This window comes from Nipponia nippon, unplaced genomic scaffold (genome assembly GCF_047370975.1).
Source record: "Nipponia nippon isolate SJK-2023a ecotype South Korea unplaced genomic scaffold, ASM4737097v1 scaffold_3, whole genome shotgun sequence".
NCBI lineage: Eukaryota > Metazoa > Chordata > Aves > Pelecaniformes > Threskiornithidae > Nipponia > Nipponia nippon.
Window position 1 is genome coordinate 3,343,119 of NW_028262347.1, and position 17,454 is coordinate 3,360,572.

The window sequence follows — 17,454 nt, forward strand, 5'->3', positions numbered from 1 at the left end:
GGAGCCGGGCATGGCCCCGTAGCGCATCCCCTGCCTGCACCCTGCCTGCCAGCTCGCCTGCCTGTCTTTCCCCCCCGCCTTTGCTGATTTAGAGGCGGGGGGGGGAAGGGCTGGGGGAGGGAGGGAAGGGGTGATTTGGGGGGGGAGTGAAAACTGGAGCTGCGTTTCCCCCCCCTCCTCCTCCGGCTCTGGGCGAGCCAGACACGGTTTGCCCAGTGCAGAGAGAGGGGCTCCGTGTTCCGCCTCCGTGGAGTATTTGGGATTGGAGAGAGACACACACACACACGCACACACACACACACACACACACAGAGACCATCTGCAGTGTCAATGCGGCGCCTGCTCTGAAGACTGAAGTGGGGGGAAAGGAGAGGAGAAAAAAAAAAAATATATATACATATATACCAAAACCCACCCAAAGCAAGCGAGGAGCTTTCCCAGGTAAGGAGCCCCCCGCCCCGCCCGGGCAGCGGGGGCTGGCGGGAGATGCCCCGGAGGATGCCCCGGAGGATGCCCCGGGAGGGCCGGCGGGGCTGCAGCGGTACCTGCCCTCCACACCTGCAGGAGTGGCGGTGGTGGTGGGGGGCTCTGGGAGGTCCCCTCTGCCGCTTCTTCCCACCCCCGGGTGGTGGGGAGGGGGTCGGCGCTGGCGGGCAGGGACCCCGCGGGCAGCGGGCTGAGCCGGGGGTGGCCGGGCACGGCCCCTCCGCCCCTCCCGGGCCGGCTTGGGAGGATGCTGGGGGGGGTCGCAGCGGGGACCCCCGGCATCCCTCCCTCCTCCACATCCCCAGCGAGGAGGGGACGCGATACCCGCCGTCTTGCCCCCCCCTCCCCGGATCCTTGATGGCTTTTTCCCCATGCACAAGGCTCAACTTTTCTCCCCGGAGGTAGCGGCTCCAGCATCGCAGCCTGTCCCTGATCACCCCCGGCCAACCCCCGCTGCGGATTTTCCTCCCTTCGGGGGGTATTTTCCCCTCCCTCGGTGCTCCAGTGCCTTCCCCGGGCGAGGGGTTGGAGGCATTTGCAAACTTTTCCTGCTCCCGACGAGGATGCAGCTGGACGGGGCTGGAGGCAGAGCCCTTTTCCCGGGGAGGATCAGCGCATCGCGGGTGACCAGTGGATGGGGACAGGGGCCACCCCCGGTGGGGAACACCTAGGAGGGAAAGGGGGGACCCCCATCATTTCCCTTCCTGCAAGGTGCTGGAGAGTTTGACTGCCCAAATCCCAGCTGCAGAGTCAGTGCTGATAAACCTCCCTCCCTCCGTGCATGTGTGTGCTGCAACCAAAACCTGTGTATTGATGCTCGTCATTTATCAGACATATGCCCTTAAATTATGTAGACAGGGAGAAGTGATCTAAACACCGAGCCGCACATGGTTTTGGTGGAAATATAATACTCCAGCAGCAGATGAGTTCCTCCCAGATAAACAAACCCACTTTCTCAGCCCCAGCAGGGCTGAGTGCTGTTTGGGTTTGTAGTGGCTGCATGCAGCTTCTATATATCCAGCCTAGAGGAAACCCTCCTCCTGGGGCCCCATCTGCTCCCCGTACTGGGAAGGGACGCAACATTTGCCGTGTCGGATTTGGGTGTAGGACCTGCAGGACTCGCCGTCACGGAAGGAACCAGGTGGAAAGCGTGTGGCCACGTTCCTCTCCCGTAAAACTTCCACCCCGCGTCTGCTCCGCTTTGCTTTCCAGCCCTGCCGCCGGGCAGCTGTGCCAAAGAGCTCGCTGGAAACGCACCTGATTTTTCATGGCTTCCCTCCGCCACCGGGATGAGATGCCTGGGATGCGAGGTTTTGGGGAAAGCAAAGGGGGTCTGAGGCTTTCCAGGTCGTGGGGGTGAGCGGTGCAGAGGGGAGGTTTGGACTGGGACTGCCTGGGGATGCTCTTATTCCGGGGGAACAATGATGGTGTCAGGGGCTTTCTACAGCTGATGCAGCCACTCTCAGCCTTCTAGGGACTTATCTTGAGCGTACACCAGACCTGCACAAATATTTTGGAAGGCATAAAGCGTGCTAACTTATTTTCTTTATCTGTCCTCTGTTTCACCCAGGTCTTGTTTATAGAAGCTGGTTAAATCTGTGAGAGGGTAGGACCAGTGGAGCATGGGGTTGCTTTGCCTTTGCTGTCTCTGTGATTTTAATTACAGCATGTGCCTCCCAGTGTGAGATTAGGTGCTTCCTCCCCCTGGCTAAGCCACTGTCTTAAGGTCTTGGGGATGCGAGCAGCATTTGTTTCTGGTTTAATTGCCTTGGGAAGTGTGTGTTTGTTTGTTTGTGTGTGGGACCCTTCACTAGAGCTGGGCTTCAAGCAGTGCAACAGATGTGTGTCTGCTTTTTGTGTGCAGCCAGGTTTAAAACTGCAACCCCAGCCCCGTCACGAAAGCCTGGGATTTTCTTCCCTCCTCTGCCCAGACCCATCGTCCATGGGGGTGTCTCCTTTCCGAAAGGATCAGTCCAAGGCTTTTCCTTTCTGTCCCATCTTAAATGCGCAGCACTTGGCGATATCAATAAGATGCAAAATAAATGAAAGCCGCATGATCTAAGTGTTGTTTATGTCCAAGACGGGTGTTTTAAAATACAGGCTGATGATCAATCACGGTGCTGTTGGGAAGCTTTTGCTTGATGATCGTAACTGCCTAGTAGGCGCTGAAGACTGGTGTTAAATCTGTTCAGCGTGCAATCCGGCACCTGGCTAGCAGAGGGACGAGTGCTATTGCAAATCCTAAGAGAGTTGCTGAACTTCTCCATGGAGAGAGAAGATATTCGAGCCTTTCCTCATGCATTCACCTGCCAGCATCCCTTCTCTGCACCCGCAGTGAGCCTGGTGCTAGACAGCTTCTAGATGTGGCAAAGCAAAGAGCTCAGCACAGGCATGACAGTGGCTGAGATCCGCCGCCGAGGAGGCAGAAACCATCTTTGGCAGCCAGATCCTGGGGGGCAGTGGGTGGCCGGAGCCAGTTTTTTGTTGACTCCTGTGTTTTTGCAGGGTGAGGAGGGGAGGAGGGATGCTGGAGCCCCTTTTGTGTTGCATCTTTTTCCTTTTATTGAATTGCTTTGTCTCGGTCTCCCAATTTCCTCGATGTTGAGCAATTGCAGTAAAACCTACTTCCTTCCCGGAGTGCCGGGGTTTGATTTGTGCGTTCACACGCCCCAGGGTGAAAAGCCTTGCCAGGTCTTACGATACTCAGGTGTGCTGAGGGCTAACGCTGCATAGGAATTAATTTCTTGTTCGGAAGGGAACTCTGAAAAGCTTCCTAAAAAGCTGAGAATGATGCTGGCACGGTAGACTCATGCTCCACGTTGGGATCCTACGTCGGGAGGGTGTTAGAGGTAGGGCTTTTGAGTTTTGGAATTAACAGTGCCAAAGTTCGCTGCTTGGCATTGCCTACAGGTGTTTTCGAGCAAAATGGCATGCTGTCCTGGGAGTCACTTGGCTCTTCTTGATTTATTATTCACAATATCCCCTTAAAGTGAGGTCCCACATAGCTGAGACCGAGACTCAGCATCACCCCTTTGCAGCTGCAGTGCTGGGACTCAAAAGTCTCATGTCCTACCCATGAATCCCCCTCCCCAGCTAGGAATGCAATCTGGATTATGATTCTTTCCCATAGTAAAGCCCTCAAACTGCTTGATGCTCAAATAAAAAGCCCTTTCTGCTTCTCACCAGTGTGATGAAAGGCTTCAGAGGGCTCTTTCTTACTCCTTCCTTCTTGCTTGCAAGACTCAGTTAATGGACAGCAACCGCTCCAGGCGCCCAAGGCAACGAGACTTCCCGTCTGTGCAGAGAGTCTGGGCAACCCACTGACTTGCTGCAGGATATTAGTGATGAGCGTGCTTCCCTGCGTGACTGTCTTCGGGTGAAAAGCACTTTATATCCCTTAGGTTTGAGGTCTCAAGGAACCTGTGACAAAAAAATACAAAAATAAATACATAGGGCCCCCCAGATGTTTTTCAGTCAGACTCCGAAGTATTTTAAAACAGTGAGAAAGTATTCTCATTCCCCTGGTGCAGATTGGGAAACTGAGGCATGGAGAAGCAAAAGACTCAGTCCGCATTTATTGATGGGAATCCTCACTCACTGCCATGAAATACAAACTGAACCCCAAGTGGTATGTGGAGATGAGAGCGGCAAGCAGCTCCCTGCCCTTGAGCCTGTGCTTCAACAGCCAAGAGCAGCGCTTGGTCAGAACAGGACACTTTCAGGATTGAAATTTTTCCAGTTAAAATGACAGATAGGTGCTTTAAAATGAGAAAATATCATCTTGGGTTAGTGCAGTGGCCAGGGGGCAGCTGTGCTCTCATGAACCTTGGTTCCCATATCTTTAAAATTGGGTACAAAATGCTTTTAATCACTTTTGGGAATGGAGAGATCATTGCAAAAATGAGATGTGTTGTGATACCAACAGTCTGCGTGGTGATTTTCTGGAACTGGCATTCCTCTTTGCGTTTTTCTTTAACTCATCCCACTGGAACTGTCTGGTTTTCTTTGCTCTTCATTGGTGCATGTGCTCTGCTAAGTTTGCCTCATCCTTGCTTGGTTGCATCTCGTAAGCAGCCACCCAGGTAAGAGGTGCCAAGTCTCTGCCCTGCATCCCCTGAAACAGGAGCCAGTGTAGTGTGGCATCTGTCCTGCAACCCTTTCCTTTGCAAAACAAACCCTCTGTGAGCCCTTAGAGATGCTCTGAATGTTTTGAATGGGCATCCTTTGGTTTGGAAACCTAATGGTCATTTAATTTTAGATACCTCTAATCTGTGCAGCTCAATGCTCCAGCTAACGTGGACCTTGCTGGGGACACATGCTCTTCAAAGGTGATTCCTGGAGCCATGGAGGAAGCCAACTCTTTGCTGAAGTATAATGTTCCCAGCTGTTTCTGTCTCAACTACTAATGTTTGTAGAAGACACCAAGTGCTCAGGGCTGGAGGAGACCCTGAAGACCTCAGCAGGATCAGTGGCTGGGTTGAAACCTCCATCACCCCCCACAACTGAAACAGCCTCAAGCTGTGCCAGGGGAAGTTTAGATTGGATATGAGGAAAAATTTCTTCACTGAAAGGGCTGTCAGGCCCTGGCACAGGCTGCCCAGAGCAGCGGTTGAGTCCCCGTCCCTGGAGGTATTTAAAAGCCGTGTAGATGTGGTGCTTAGGGACATGGTTTAGTGGTGGACTGGGCAGTGCTGGGTTAACGGTTGGACTTGATGATCTTAAAGGTCTTTTCCAACCTAAACATTTCTATGATTCTATGATTCTATCCCCACTATGCTGCCTATCAGCAGGTGGCTTTGACCTTACTTGGGGAGGGGGCACTAGAAAGAGAGAGGTCATTTGCAGACTCTGTGACTTGCTTTTACTCCAGGCTTTGCTGCCTAGAAGGCTTTCCAGTTTTTTTAAATACTGCATGCCGAAACAGAAATCCAGACCCAAAAGTCAAGAGGCTGAGATTCATGGACTTCTTTTGCATAGAATAAACAGAAACTGCCGCTGAACGTGGCTGGATTTGTGCTGGTGACCCAGAAGGGAGACCTTGCATCACCATCTCTTTCAGCTTTCATGCCTGATCTCTGAGTTTCCTTCCAGCTATATTATCCATACACGAGTGGTCTGCCGGAGCTTTCCCACCAAGCCATCGGCAATAAATTTACGGGAGCTGACTGGCACTTGAATTTGCCTTGTCCTTCTGACAGGACGAATGTGTGGATCTAATGCAGATAATATGGGATAGGTTTCCATTACAGGCATTTGCATGATATATACTCACACACTTCCCCCTCCTCTGAGCTTGTGCAAGGGCCAGAGGAATAAATCTTGATGCTTGGTGAACCCTCACAGCCAACGCTGCACCAAATGCATGTAAATGTTTGCAAAATGAGCCACCCCGACCCGCTTGCTATTTCCCCTTGAGCATAAAACACTACATGAGGGAGGAAAGGTGAGAGTGGTGGAGTTTTTTTAATTTCAGTATTGTTTTCCTTTGAAATACTGAAATGATGCTGGACTCAGGGACTGCATGTAGATGGTTAATATTTATATACTTGTTGTTTCTTCTGAAGTGAGGAACGTGCACTTGCCACCAGCAGCCCCCCGATGCTCATTCATAAAGAGCCTCGCTGGTGAGTGTCTCAGCGTTAAACTGTGTGGTGACTTGAGTTTAGAGTTATAGGAATCGGAGAGATGAATTAGCAGTAAATCAAAGCCCGGATGTCTCCGTATCCAACTGCGGCAAGATTTAAATTAAAAATATCTTGCCGAGATGAAGTAATCGTAAGTCAAGCACTGGCGTTGTGTCAGTCTGGGCTTTGGCGGCGAGAGCTCAGCCCCTTTGAAACAGAAACCACGAGGAGCCCACGTATTGATCCCCAGCTGAACTGGGAAATTGCCACTTCATTTCTTCTATTAAATGTTCTTTCTTTTCTTTCTTTTTCGCCTTTTTTTCCCCCCCTTGAAGGGAAGATGGTCATGCCGGGAAGTTGGGAAATGGTTTGCAGATTCGCTGCGCGTGCCTGTGGCCCTGTTTGACTTGGTTAGAGCATATTTGATTGCGAAAAAGGATTTATTTGGTTTTTGTGACCAGGGATTTGTCTATAATGTAGTGCTGGAAATAAAACTCATTTAGAGACTAAGGAGGTGTATCCTGTTACAATTGTGTATTGATGGAATAGCAAGTGTTTGGTGTGCAACACAGCTTTATTTTACTTTAGGGAAACTTATTGTGGGCTGCCAAAGGGAGGCTTTGATTTGCCGGAGAGCTGCCCCGTGGCCCTGAGCAAGTCCCTTGGCTTCTTGTTTCCCCATCTATCAAATGGAGGTGGTCTTGTAAAAGTGACTGTCCCTTTAGCCACCATCTAATAGTCATTTTGCTCTAATGACTTTTACAAATGACTCACTTTTTGTAAGTGAGATGATAAAACCAGGGACGTTCTGATTGCGAACTCACTCACCAGCCTGAGGAATAGCATTATGTACACGGCTAATAGTCACTAACGGCCAGTGTCCCATCCCTGGGCAGTGTCACCTTCTTCTGCTGGCTGGGAAGAGGCTTTCAGAGGTGGTGAGGGGCAGAAGGCTGTTCTACATTGCGGGAAAAGGCTCTGTCATCACAGCCCTGCCAGGGAGACGAGGTGAGCTGGGAATATGATCATGCCAGTTGTGGAGTTAATCAAAGGCTTTTCCTTCGATTTTTCTTTAATGGGCAATTTAGGGGAGAAAAAAACCCAAACAAACCCCACACCTAAATTAGGATGGCCATGTCTGCTTGACTTGCTAGCTTAGAAAAAGTGAGTCTCTGGGCTGTTTTGAGAAACCCCTTTTTGACAGTGTTTTGGTGCAAATTTCTGGTTCTTGCTAAAAGCAGAGCAACATGTGGAGTTTTGTAAGCTGTTACCCTGAGATGTGTATGTGTTTGGGGGGTGGTATTTGCATGGATAATTTGGGACATTTTCTCTTTTTGGTGGTGACTCACCCTTTGTACTCTCCCCTTTGTAGTGTCCTCCCAGCTGGATGGGGCAGCTGTCCCCTGCCACAGTCCCCTTTCCTTCCAGCCACCCTGGAGCCCCAAGACTCATTTGGGGGGTTGCAATGACCTCAATGCCTCATACTTTTGAGGCTGCATACCCCCATCACCCCTTGGACCCCACACCACTCCGCCTCTCCAGAGCATCCAGCCTCCTCCCAGACAGCTACCTTGGGGAGGGCAGTGCTCAGGGGCAACCTGGAGGGTGACTTGTTGGTTTAAGTCCCAGCTCTGCCATCACCAAAGCCACCTCCAGGAGGGCAATTGCCTCCTCACCCTGAAGACGGCAGGATGAGCTCTGAGTTTTCCTCCTGAGCTTAGCTGCTATGGTGATGAGTTGCTATAGAAACACATAGTTAGCATTATTATTTATTATTGAAAGGTGCTTCTTTTCATCTCTTAAATGCAGAGTCGTGCCAGGAAGAGCCCGATGCTGGGTGGGGGGTACTGCCCACCCTGTCCACACAGGTTGATGGGTTATGCTTCCTGCCGAGCCAGGCTTTAGCCACGCTGGAGGCAAGCAACCGTGCTGTGCTGGCCCAGCGGGCTGATCTGGTTAAACAAATCCCCCCAGTATGTTCCCGTCACAGGTTCCTTCCTTCGTCAGATCCATCCTTTGGAGGGGGATTTGAGTGAAGCGTTTCATTATAATGAGCTTAGTTATTTCCAAACTAGTAATCGCATGTCACCATTTGGTGCAAAGGGTTTGCATTAAGTTCTGTAATAATATGTCTATTCATCCATCACAAATACTATATTCACAGGACCTTGTAGTGATTGCCTGGTAAATACCTTCTCTTATCTCTTTGCATGCGCTGTTCCTTGTTGTTTGCTGAAGTTCCCCCCCTCTCTGCAAGCCCGTCCCTCCGCGCTGGGAGGCAGGGAAGCTCCTCCACTGCTTCTGTCCCAGGCTCCTGCTCTGCCTGAGCCCCCTTGCAGCTGGGCACCCAGCCAGGCTGTGCAGGGGAAGCCCCTCCAGGGCTGGCTGCAGCCTGCAAGATGCCAAGCAGAGCAAGCGGTGTTAAGGGTACTGCTCTGTCTGCCCTAGCCATCGCTTTCCAGCTGCTGTGGGTGGGACAAAGCCTGCTTCGAGGGGCTCGTCTTGCTCCTCAGGAGTGGGTGTGAGGGGTAGGAGCACGTATCTTCTGTAGGCTGGGTGCTGAGCAATGCTCTGGCTGAGAGTTGCCGCAGGGGGTCCTGCAAAGAGCCCATTTATACATCTCTCCGGATACATCCATTGATTTTGGGACTGCACAGCTGGGAGGTACAGCAGGGATGCAAAGCCAGATCCCCGGGTCCCCTGCCTGCAGTCACCAGGTTCACAGCTTCCCCTGGAAGCTGGTAGCACTGCAGAGGTGGCTCTGCAAGGAAACCTCCCTCCATCCTGCTGTCCTTCACACCCCGGCAGCCCTGAGGATGCTGCAGCTGCTGCGGAGTGGTGGCTTGGTGGGGCCAGGCGGTGAACGGCTGGGAGGATGGAGGGATGTCTGGAGGCACTGGGAGGAGCAGGGCTGCTTTCCCTCTCGGGCTGGGGCAGGTGCAATGTAGCCTGGAGGTGGAGGGCTTGGCTTTGCTTGCAGCAGGGATTAGCTGTGCAGTTTTTTCTTCTTCCCCTCCTAGCTCTAAAGGACTCCCTGGAAAATGCCTGGTGGGGGAAAAAAAAGAAAGAAAGAAAAAAGAAAAAATAAAAGGAAAACAACGCAGCTTTTCTTGATGCAGAATTAACAACTCAGAGGTGAAGTTTCAGGGCTGGTTGGTGTCGCTGCAGGGGGGATGGCTCAGCCCCTCCTTGCACGCCCTGCGCAGTTGCTGCAGGTGCAGTGCTGGGCTCTCCACGCAGCCGCTGCAGATGCTCCCCTGAGGGGACAAGCCCCTGCGGGGTGGGGAGGGATGCAGGAACGGCTGGACCAGTGCAGGATGCTAGATGTGGAGGGATTCAGGTGTGGGGAAATCTCTGCTGTTGCTTGCAGAGTGTGGCCCTTGAAGTTCCCTGAATTTCTCCTGGTCTCTACTTTCCCCAGCCTGCCAGGCTAGGGCTGGGAAACATCCTTCCCAGCCTTTGAGAAAACAAAAGGAGGCTTTTTAAAGCACCCCCTCGAGCAGGAATAAAACACCTTCCTTTTCAGAGCCTGTTTCATCGCTTGAATTCAGTCCCTCTGGGCTTTGTATTTTCCTTCTTGGAAGCTGTGCTCCCTGCAGAGAAGAGAAAAATACACCCAGGGTGCAAGAGCAGGGCTCGGGGTGGGGAGGACACCTTCCTGGGAAGTGTAGGTTGGAGGTGGAGGGGCAGATGGGGGAGGTCCACTGTGGGGGTCTGGAGGGCTGAATGCTCACCCCTCACTCTGCCAGAAACCCCTGCAACCCATCCCAAAAGTGCAATGTTCAGTAGTTAGTGTAGGGTCACATCCAGCCCGTCTCTGTGGTATTGATGGTTGGGAGCACCCTGCTGGGGTGGGAGATGCTCCTGCATGTGCCAACCCCTCCCCTATTTCTGGTGCAATGAAGCATAGCACTAAAATGGACCTCCCCTAAAAGGAGGGAAGCTGGCTGTGGCAAATGAGAGCTTGCTATATTTTGGTAGGGTCACTCATGTTGACGTGGGCCTGGAGGGGTCATGTTTTGTTTCTATGACCCCTTTTTCCCTACCCTGAGCTGCGGCTGGCTGCTTGGATAATGGGTTGTGACACTGATGCATTTGGAGAGAAGTCATCCAAGGGATGGCATGGACTTGACACTGGTGTGGGATGCCCCCTTGGATCCCACCAGCCGTGACACTATGAAGTCTCAGGTTTCTTTCCAAATCCCTGTTGAGAGCAGAGTAATTTTGGTTGCTGGACTCAGAGCATCTTTGCAGCTTCCATCTTTCCCTGCCTGGCCTCTGCGGTGACTCCAAGAGACCAGGAGCTTCTCGCCTTGGCGCAGCGAGGGCAGGAGGCATGGGGCATCCTTGGAGCTGCACCCTCTGCCTCAGTGGAGAATGGAGAAAGGAGGGAAGATAGGCAAGCCATGTGCAGCAGGAGCTGGATGCTAAAACCAATGCCTGTCAGAGCCATTGAGGAGGGGGTTTTTTCCTCCCTTATAATGGAGTTGCTGCCCTTGCCTGCCTTAGCAAGGCAAACAGCTCAAAGGGATGCCTCTGAATGAAAGTAACAACTTTTAGGACAAATTTCTCTCTGCGTAATATCTCAAAGAAAGCAGGAAAAGGAAATGGCAAGCGGGCATAATTAGGTAAGTATTACCCATTAGGAAGGGGAAGGAGCTATCAAGTCGATTTCCATTTCCTTCTTATTTTACATGCCTGATTTTTCTGCCTCTCCAGGAGGCGGTGTGTGAAGTAGGTCTCTCCTTATCTTAGAGAAGTAAATAATCAGAACAGGATGTGCTCCTAAGCTCTTCCCAAAGCTTTCCAAATCTGGACTAAGCTGAGGATTTTTAGCATCTTCACAAGTCTGAGTTTTCCAGCATCCATGAGACCTTGTAGGGACTTATTTCCCACCTTCACACTGGGGAGCCAAGGCGCAGGCGGGCAGCAGGGCTTGTGCCTTCTCCTTGTGACCTGCTTGTCTGTACATATTTCTCTCTGTTTTACCTATTCTGCATGGAAGTAGAGATAACTCCTTGTCTCCTGGTTGCTTCCCAGTGTAAACTTGGGTGTTTGAAGTGTGAACCCACAAAGGTACGTTGTGCCGCACTGGGAAGTGCAATAGGGCTGAGTCCCCCCAAGCCACCACCTGGTCCACCCCTACCTCCTCCCAGCAAGTCCTTGTGTCCTCCCGGGACCCACTGCTTTGCTCCCATGTACCCAAGGTTGTTCTCCCAGCTTTACCCTCTGTTACCTCTTAGGATAACACATTGCAGCATGGGCTGCAATTATAGACCCATCAGCGGGGGCCTGTAACACATTTTGGCAAGGATGCGGGATGGCTTGTGCACCAGCCTGCAGAAAAAGCACTTGCCTCCCCCCTCGCCTGCCCCCCTGCTCCGGAGTCTGTAAGTGGTGTTATTAAAGGCTGTCGGGAGCTGCTGTCATTGGCACAGTCAATGGCTGACACAAGGCAGCCCTCAGACTTTGACTCATCTGCAGCTCACACAGACGCGCGCGTGCACACACACACATATACTCTCTCTGTTCTGCATGAGCCAGAGAAAAGACAGTTTCTCACATGCATCACCCTTTTTCCAGCTGTTTGGGCCCTTTTTTGCATTCATTTCAGAGAAGAAATTTTGATTGTCCTACAGTGTAAGAAAGAGATTTGGATTGCATCATACTACCAGCATATGCCCAGCTCTCTCATTCATTTGTAGTTGAATTTGGGATCCCTTTTTCCTTAAATACAACTACACGCATACATATATACATGTGTGTGTGTATGTTTTATACATACACATAAAAATACACATTTATATGCACATTTCTACACATAAATGAAAAATACACGTAGTTAGAAAATGCCAATCTGTTCACCCTGCACCTGTCACAGATCACTGCTAATTTTGTCCACAGTTCAAGAAAGGTCTTGCAGGTCCAGGATGAGATTTCTGGAGAAGGAAGAGCAGCCTTGCTGCACAGCCAGATTTTAAGAGGGATTTAGGGGAAGGTCAGTTCTCCTTTTTCCTCCAGCATCCCTTGATCAGGCACTGATGGGAGAGGACTTTTTCTAGCTTGTAGGAGGGAGAGGGAAGAGAGGAACAAGTCTGAGATTTTGTTCCACCACAGAACTGGAAATAAATGGTGCAATCTTGCAAAAACCTTTGTGTCTGGGAATGCAGCTTCCTGTGAGCTCGGTTGCTTTAGTGCTTTTCAACAGGTGCTGGTCCAGGTTCTGCTGATTGCAAAGAGGGAAGCTAAGGGGCTGTCAGGGGTAGAGGATGAAGCTTGTGCGCCACTTCTCATCCCTCCGAGTGGCTCGGCTGGAGCTTGGACATCAGCACTCAAGTGGGGCAACACAAGGTCCCGTGAGCCTGGAGGAGATCCCAAGCAGATTGCGACTCGATGACAATCTGCTTTCTCAGTCCTTGGTTGTTCACACACTCATGCTTGTGCAGACGTCTCCATGGCTCCTGCTGGTCGATGCATGGGGTGCATTGAGCCACATTTCTCCCCAGCAGCAGCAAATGTGTCCATGCAAGCTGCTTACCAGCTCTGCCTCCCCTTCTGGGTATGTGTGTATGTGTAGGATAAATTTGAGGCCTCTCCATACCTGCCCAAGGATATGCAAATTTACAGTATGATGCTTGAAGGCTGTGCTCCTTAGACATGCACTGGTGAGTTGGAAGAGAAAAACACGGCCCCTTCCGCGCAGCAGTTTCACTTGGTTGTTGTCTTCTCTCCTGTCTTGCTTCTCCTTCCCCAGTAACACAGGCAGCAGAAAGAGCTTTATGTTATAATAAGCAAAAAGGTCTCCAGGTGCAGGTCTGTGCTCGTCTGTCTCTTCTCCACTGCTCTCTGCCAGTGGGTGACTTACTTCATCACCCATAATTAGCCTCTTCCAAGGTCTCATTGTTGCTGGGTTGAGGCAGAAGGTTTTACAGCAACTGCCTATTCTCAAACACAGGAGAAATAATCTCTTCCTCAGCTCACTGTTAAGAGGGAGCAGATTTTAAACTGGTTTGGGTTGCTGCTAAAGGGACCTAAACCGGCCCGCGGCAATGTGGTTACATGGTGAGGAAGGTGGACGGAGGGGTGGAAGATGTGTGTGTCAGCCTTCCCACGCAGAGGAAGGAATCAAATATCTGCCCTATATCAAATACCATGCTCGATTCCTGTGGGACCAAGTTATTGGTGAGGAGGAAGCTGACCTTCTCCTGTATTTATGAACTGAATCTATAGTTTGAGTTGTTTTTGATTTTTTTTCCCCTCCTGTTACAGAGTGCAATACTTAATTTCACAGGAAATAACATTTTCTTCATTTTCTCCTTTGGTGTGATTTTTTAAAAATGCTGCTCAAGATGAACAGGCTTTCTTCCCCTTAGCTTTTCTTGTTTTATAGTTGGCTTGGCGTGCTGGAAGTGAATGCTGCTGCCCATGTCTGTGTGGGACCATTAGCTGTGCTGGAGCCCAGGGATATTCCCTTGTCACAGCTGCTGAGGATGAACAAATTCTCCTGGAGCTGGACAAACACATTATTATTTTAGTAGTCACACCCCAGCAAGTTTGAGAATTAAAAGTAGTCAGCATTTCCCTTACTGCCACACAGCTATCCTTCTTCCTCCTGGCTGTCTTATCTCCAGCCTTCCCCGATACAGCTTTCTCTGCAAATCCTTTCCTGCAAGAGCTGGTCTTGAGCATCTTCAGAGCAGCAAGTCCTTCAGAGCCCTCCGTTTCCTTTTCCTTCCTCTTTGCCCATGGAGAACAGATTTTTGGAAGCTCGAGAGCTCTGTGTTTCCTGCACATAGGTCCCTTGGAGATATCTGAAGCTACTTTGCTGAAGTTCACAGGCAACTTTTGAAAACCTTGGCCATTGCATTTGTGTATATAATATATATATATATATATAAATAATCTGTTCTCTCTTCCCTCCTGTATTCTTTCTCTGTCAGGAATCCAGCTGTGCAACATGTGCCACTTGTAGGACTTGGAAGGCAGGAAGATCAAGCAAACACAGAGCTTTCAGCAAGAAGAGATAAATTTCCAGAATAAATTCAAGCCACGTAGGCCCAGTCTGTTTTAGTTTTAAAGCCCCACTGGTAGTGATGTGTGGAAGCTGTAGATATAAAGCCAGGGAGAGAAGAAGAGTTTATTTGTATTATTTCTGGCACCTTGGTAGAAAAACCTCTGTTCTGAGTTCATGGTGCTTGGCACAATGTTAGTCTGCATGGACTGTACCAGAGAAACCGCCTGTTGAGCACTACCTTCGTGCATGATTTGAAGGCAAAGAAAAAAAGGGAATTATCTGCCCTGAATGAGAGAGAGTGTTGTAGCTGGAAGAGGAAAGTGCCGGATTTGTGGGGGTGTATGGGATGCAGATGGCTGCAGAGGCGAAATATCTTGTTATTAATAACCCATTGAATTGTGATAGCGTTTTTACACCTGTGTACGCTGCCTACAGTTTTTATCCTGGCTCTCCGGCATCTGGCAGGACCACAGCTGTGAGCTGTGGGCTCCCTTCTGCAGGCAGCCGATGGGGATTTCCTATTTATTGCAGAGACAGAGAACAATTCGGAGTTTGATGGGCCCCACTGTATTAAGCCATGGCCATGGACTTGCTGGAGTGTGGTTTGGTCCACACGACAAGTCCTATGTTTCCTGAGGGTGTTTGCTGACACTGACCTAGCAAGGGTCAGTCGGGCATAGGGAGTTGCTAGATGGGCTTGCTGCTTTTTGGAGAAGTCTGTGTCTCTACTTATCACTATGCTTTTGTTTCATTAAGTAAAAAAAATAAATAAGCCTAGAAGTGGCACCTGGATGTGCTCCCCAGGTCTGTCATGATAAGCTCAATCAATGCTGCATTCAGCTGAACACCACCACCCCCAACCCAAACTTCATTTCCCTTCCTCTCCACCCCGCCTTTTTCCTCTAGTCAAAGCAAAAGATTTACAGCCTCTAACTTTTGAAGTGAGGGCAAATTTCAGCCCAACCTCCCATCTGAGTGGATGCCTCATGTCTTTAAAATCCATCTGCAGCCACCCAAGCCTCCCCAGCCAGCCCCAAGCTGCGTGTCCCAGCCATGCAGGAGCCAGGGCAAGGCACTGCGTGCTCCAGCCCCTTACCCGAGGCCCCCAGGGGCTGGAGCACAGATGATGCTCTCCATGAGCAGGGGGATGCTCTTGCCTCGAGTCAAAGCAGTTGTGACTGCATCCCCAAAGGTCAGGGGGGCATGGGCACAGGCTTGCATGCTTTTTACAGTATTTGAGACTCGTGCGGCACTCAAAGTGCAGCTGGGGGATCCTGTGGGATGAGGAAAGAGATCAACAAGTCCTGTTTTGCAAAGAGGTATGAGTGGAGAGATGCAGGCAGTGGGAAAATGAGGGCAGGCTTGCCCTCTGCAATGCAGCTTGGGAGGTTGGAGGGCACGTGGAAAACAGTCCTCTGTGGGTCTTTTTCAGCACCTGTGCATCTGTTTTGTAGTGTTTCTTCAGGTCTTACAGCCTGTGTTATCAAGGTCTCCATTTCTAATGAGCAGGATTTTATGAACAGAGATGACCTTCCCACGCCCCCGCATTAAAAATGCCCCTCATCTCAGACACAGGTGCCTTTAGACTGTGTGAGCAGAGATGAACAAAGCAGATGGTGTTTGGATCTGGATTGAATTAGAGTTTGGGGTGACGTTTTGCTTGCAGCTGACTCTAAGCAAACAAGTAACTTTCTTCTAGGTAGTATGACCCAGATCTGAAATCACTGGTTATTACAAACACATAAACTATCTTTTGCAGACTGAACGGGCTCATATGCCTGTTTCTGGTACTGGGTTTTCTCTGTAACACCTATCCTAACACAGCTAATGCTTTGTGATGATGGATCTGCAATTATGAGGCTGTGCAAATAGCTAAAACAATTGCATCACCCTCCTTGTGGCTGCTCTAGGGTGATTCGTTGAGTTGTTGATAGCACTAGGCATTTGTTCATGCAAATGAAGGGTCAGATCCTGCAAAGTGCAGAACACCTGCAGCTTCCATCCATGTCTCTGTGTCTGGCCCAGGGAAGATCTTTATGGAAAGAGAAAGAGAGATTTTGCCTTTTTCAAGTGTGCTTTACAGCAGCAGCAAGCTGTCTACAAAGTGCCATTGCTGATGGCAGCCTGACAGTGTCTTCTCTTGAGGTTTGTCAGTGTGGGGAAGCACATGTATAAGTCGCAGAAAGCTTTCACAGCAGAGTAGCCGGAGCAGCCACCTCCTCCCTTCCTCCTGCTGGCTCCGCAGGCTGGGTGCCAGCAGCAGGACTCTGTGCTGTATCCTTTCAGGACACCCTGGATGCATCCATACAGACTCACAGCTGAACTCGGTGACCACTGAACTATTTAAAGTAGTTTCAACAATGACACTTGAGTGTATAATGTACCTATTCTGCTGATGCTGGCAAAGTGCTGGCAGAGTGGATGGGTTTAAGACTGATGGGAATTTACCACTCTGGAGCCATTAGGGTGTGTGTGTATTTTCCTAAAACATGCACCAAAGGAGATGAGAATAGAGAAAATCAGCTATAAAGGAGATTCCCCTGGTGCTGCATGTGTGGCTCTGCAGAATAGTTGTCTCGTTGCTGTGGCACTGAGCTGGGGATTAAACACATGGACTATATAGAATCATAGAATCGTTTAGGTTGGAAAATGCCTTTAAGATCATCAAGTCCAACCGTTAACCCAGCACTGCCAAGTCCACCACTGAGCCATGTCCCTAAGCACCACATCTCCCCGGCTCTTAAATACCTCCAGGGATGGGGACTCAACCGCTGCCCTGGGCATCCTATTCCAATGCCTGACAGCCCTTTCAGTGAAGATATTTTTCCTAATACCCAACCTAAACTTTCCCTGGTGCAGCTTGAGGCCATTTCCTCTCGTCCTATCACTTGTTACTTGGGAGAAGAGACTGACCCCCACCTGACTACAACCTCCTTTCAGGTAGTTGTAGAGAGCAATAAGGTCTCCCCTCAGCCTCCTTTTCTTCAGGCTAAACAACCCCAGTTCCCTAATATGCTCCTCATAAGGCTTGTGCTCTAGACCCTTCACCAGCTTCATTGTCCTTCTTTGGACATGTATCTCTGTCTTGGCCACTCTGACTCTGTGTGACCTTGGCCAAGTCTTTACCTCCCTGGACCTCTGCCTCCCTGGGGTGTTTCTAGACTGAAACTTCTGGATATGGGGACCCGCTCTTAGTAGGAATGTTTTGATCATTGCCTCTGGTTGCCATTGCAAGCAGCAATGTGTTATTTTAATGGGGGGGAGCTGGAAAGGCCCTTCAGGACAAGGTCTGATGTGCTGGTGTGAGCTATGGCAGGATGGCAAAATAAC

At 50.3% G+C, this 17,454-nt stretch overlaps 1 protein-coding gene across 1 annotated transcript in view; it reads left to right on the forward strand.

Annotated features, from left to right (window-relative positions):
• Positions 1-235: 235 nt before the first annotated feature.
• The window catches only part of PLXNA4 (plexin A4), a 459,725-nt gene continuing 442,506 nt past the window's right edge, over positions 236-17,454 (forward strand). The window contains exon 1 of the mRNA XM_087766199.1: positions 236-441. The gene's annotated coding sequence lies outside the window, so the exon portion shown is untranslated. The remainder of the gene's footprint in view (positions 442-17,454) is intronic.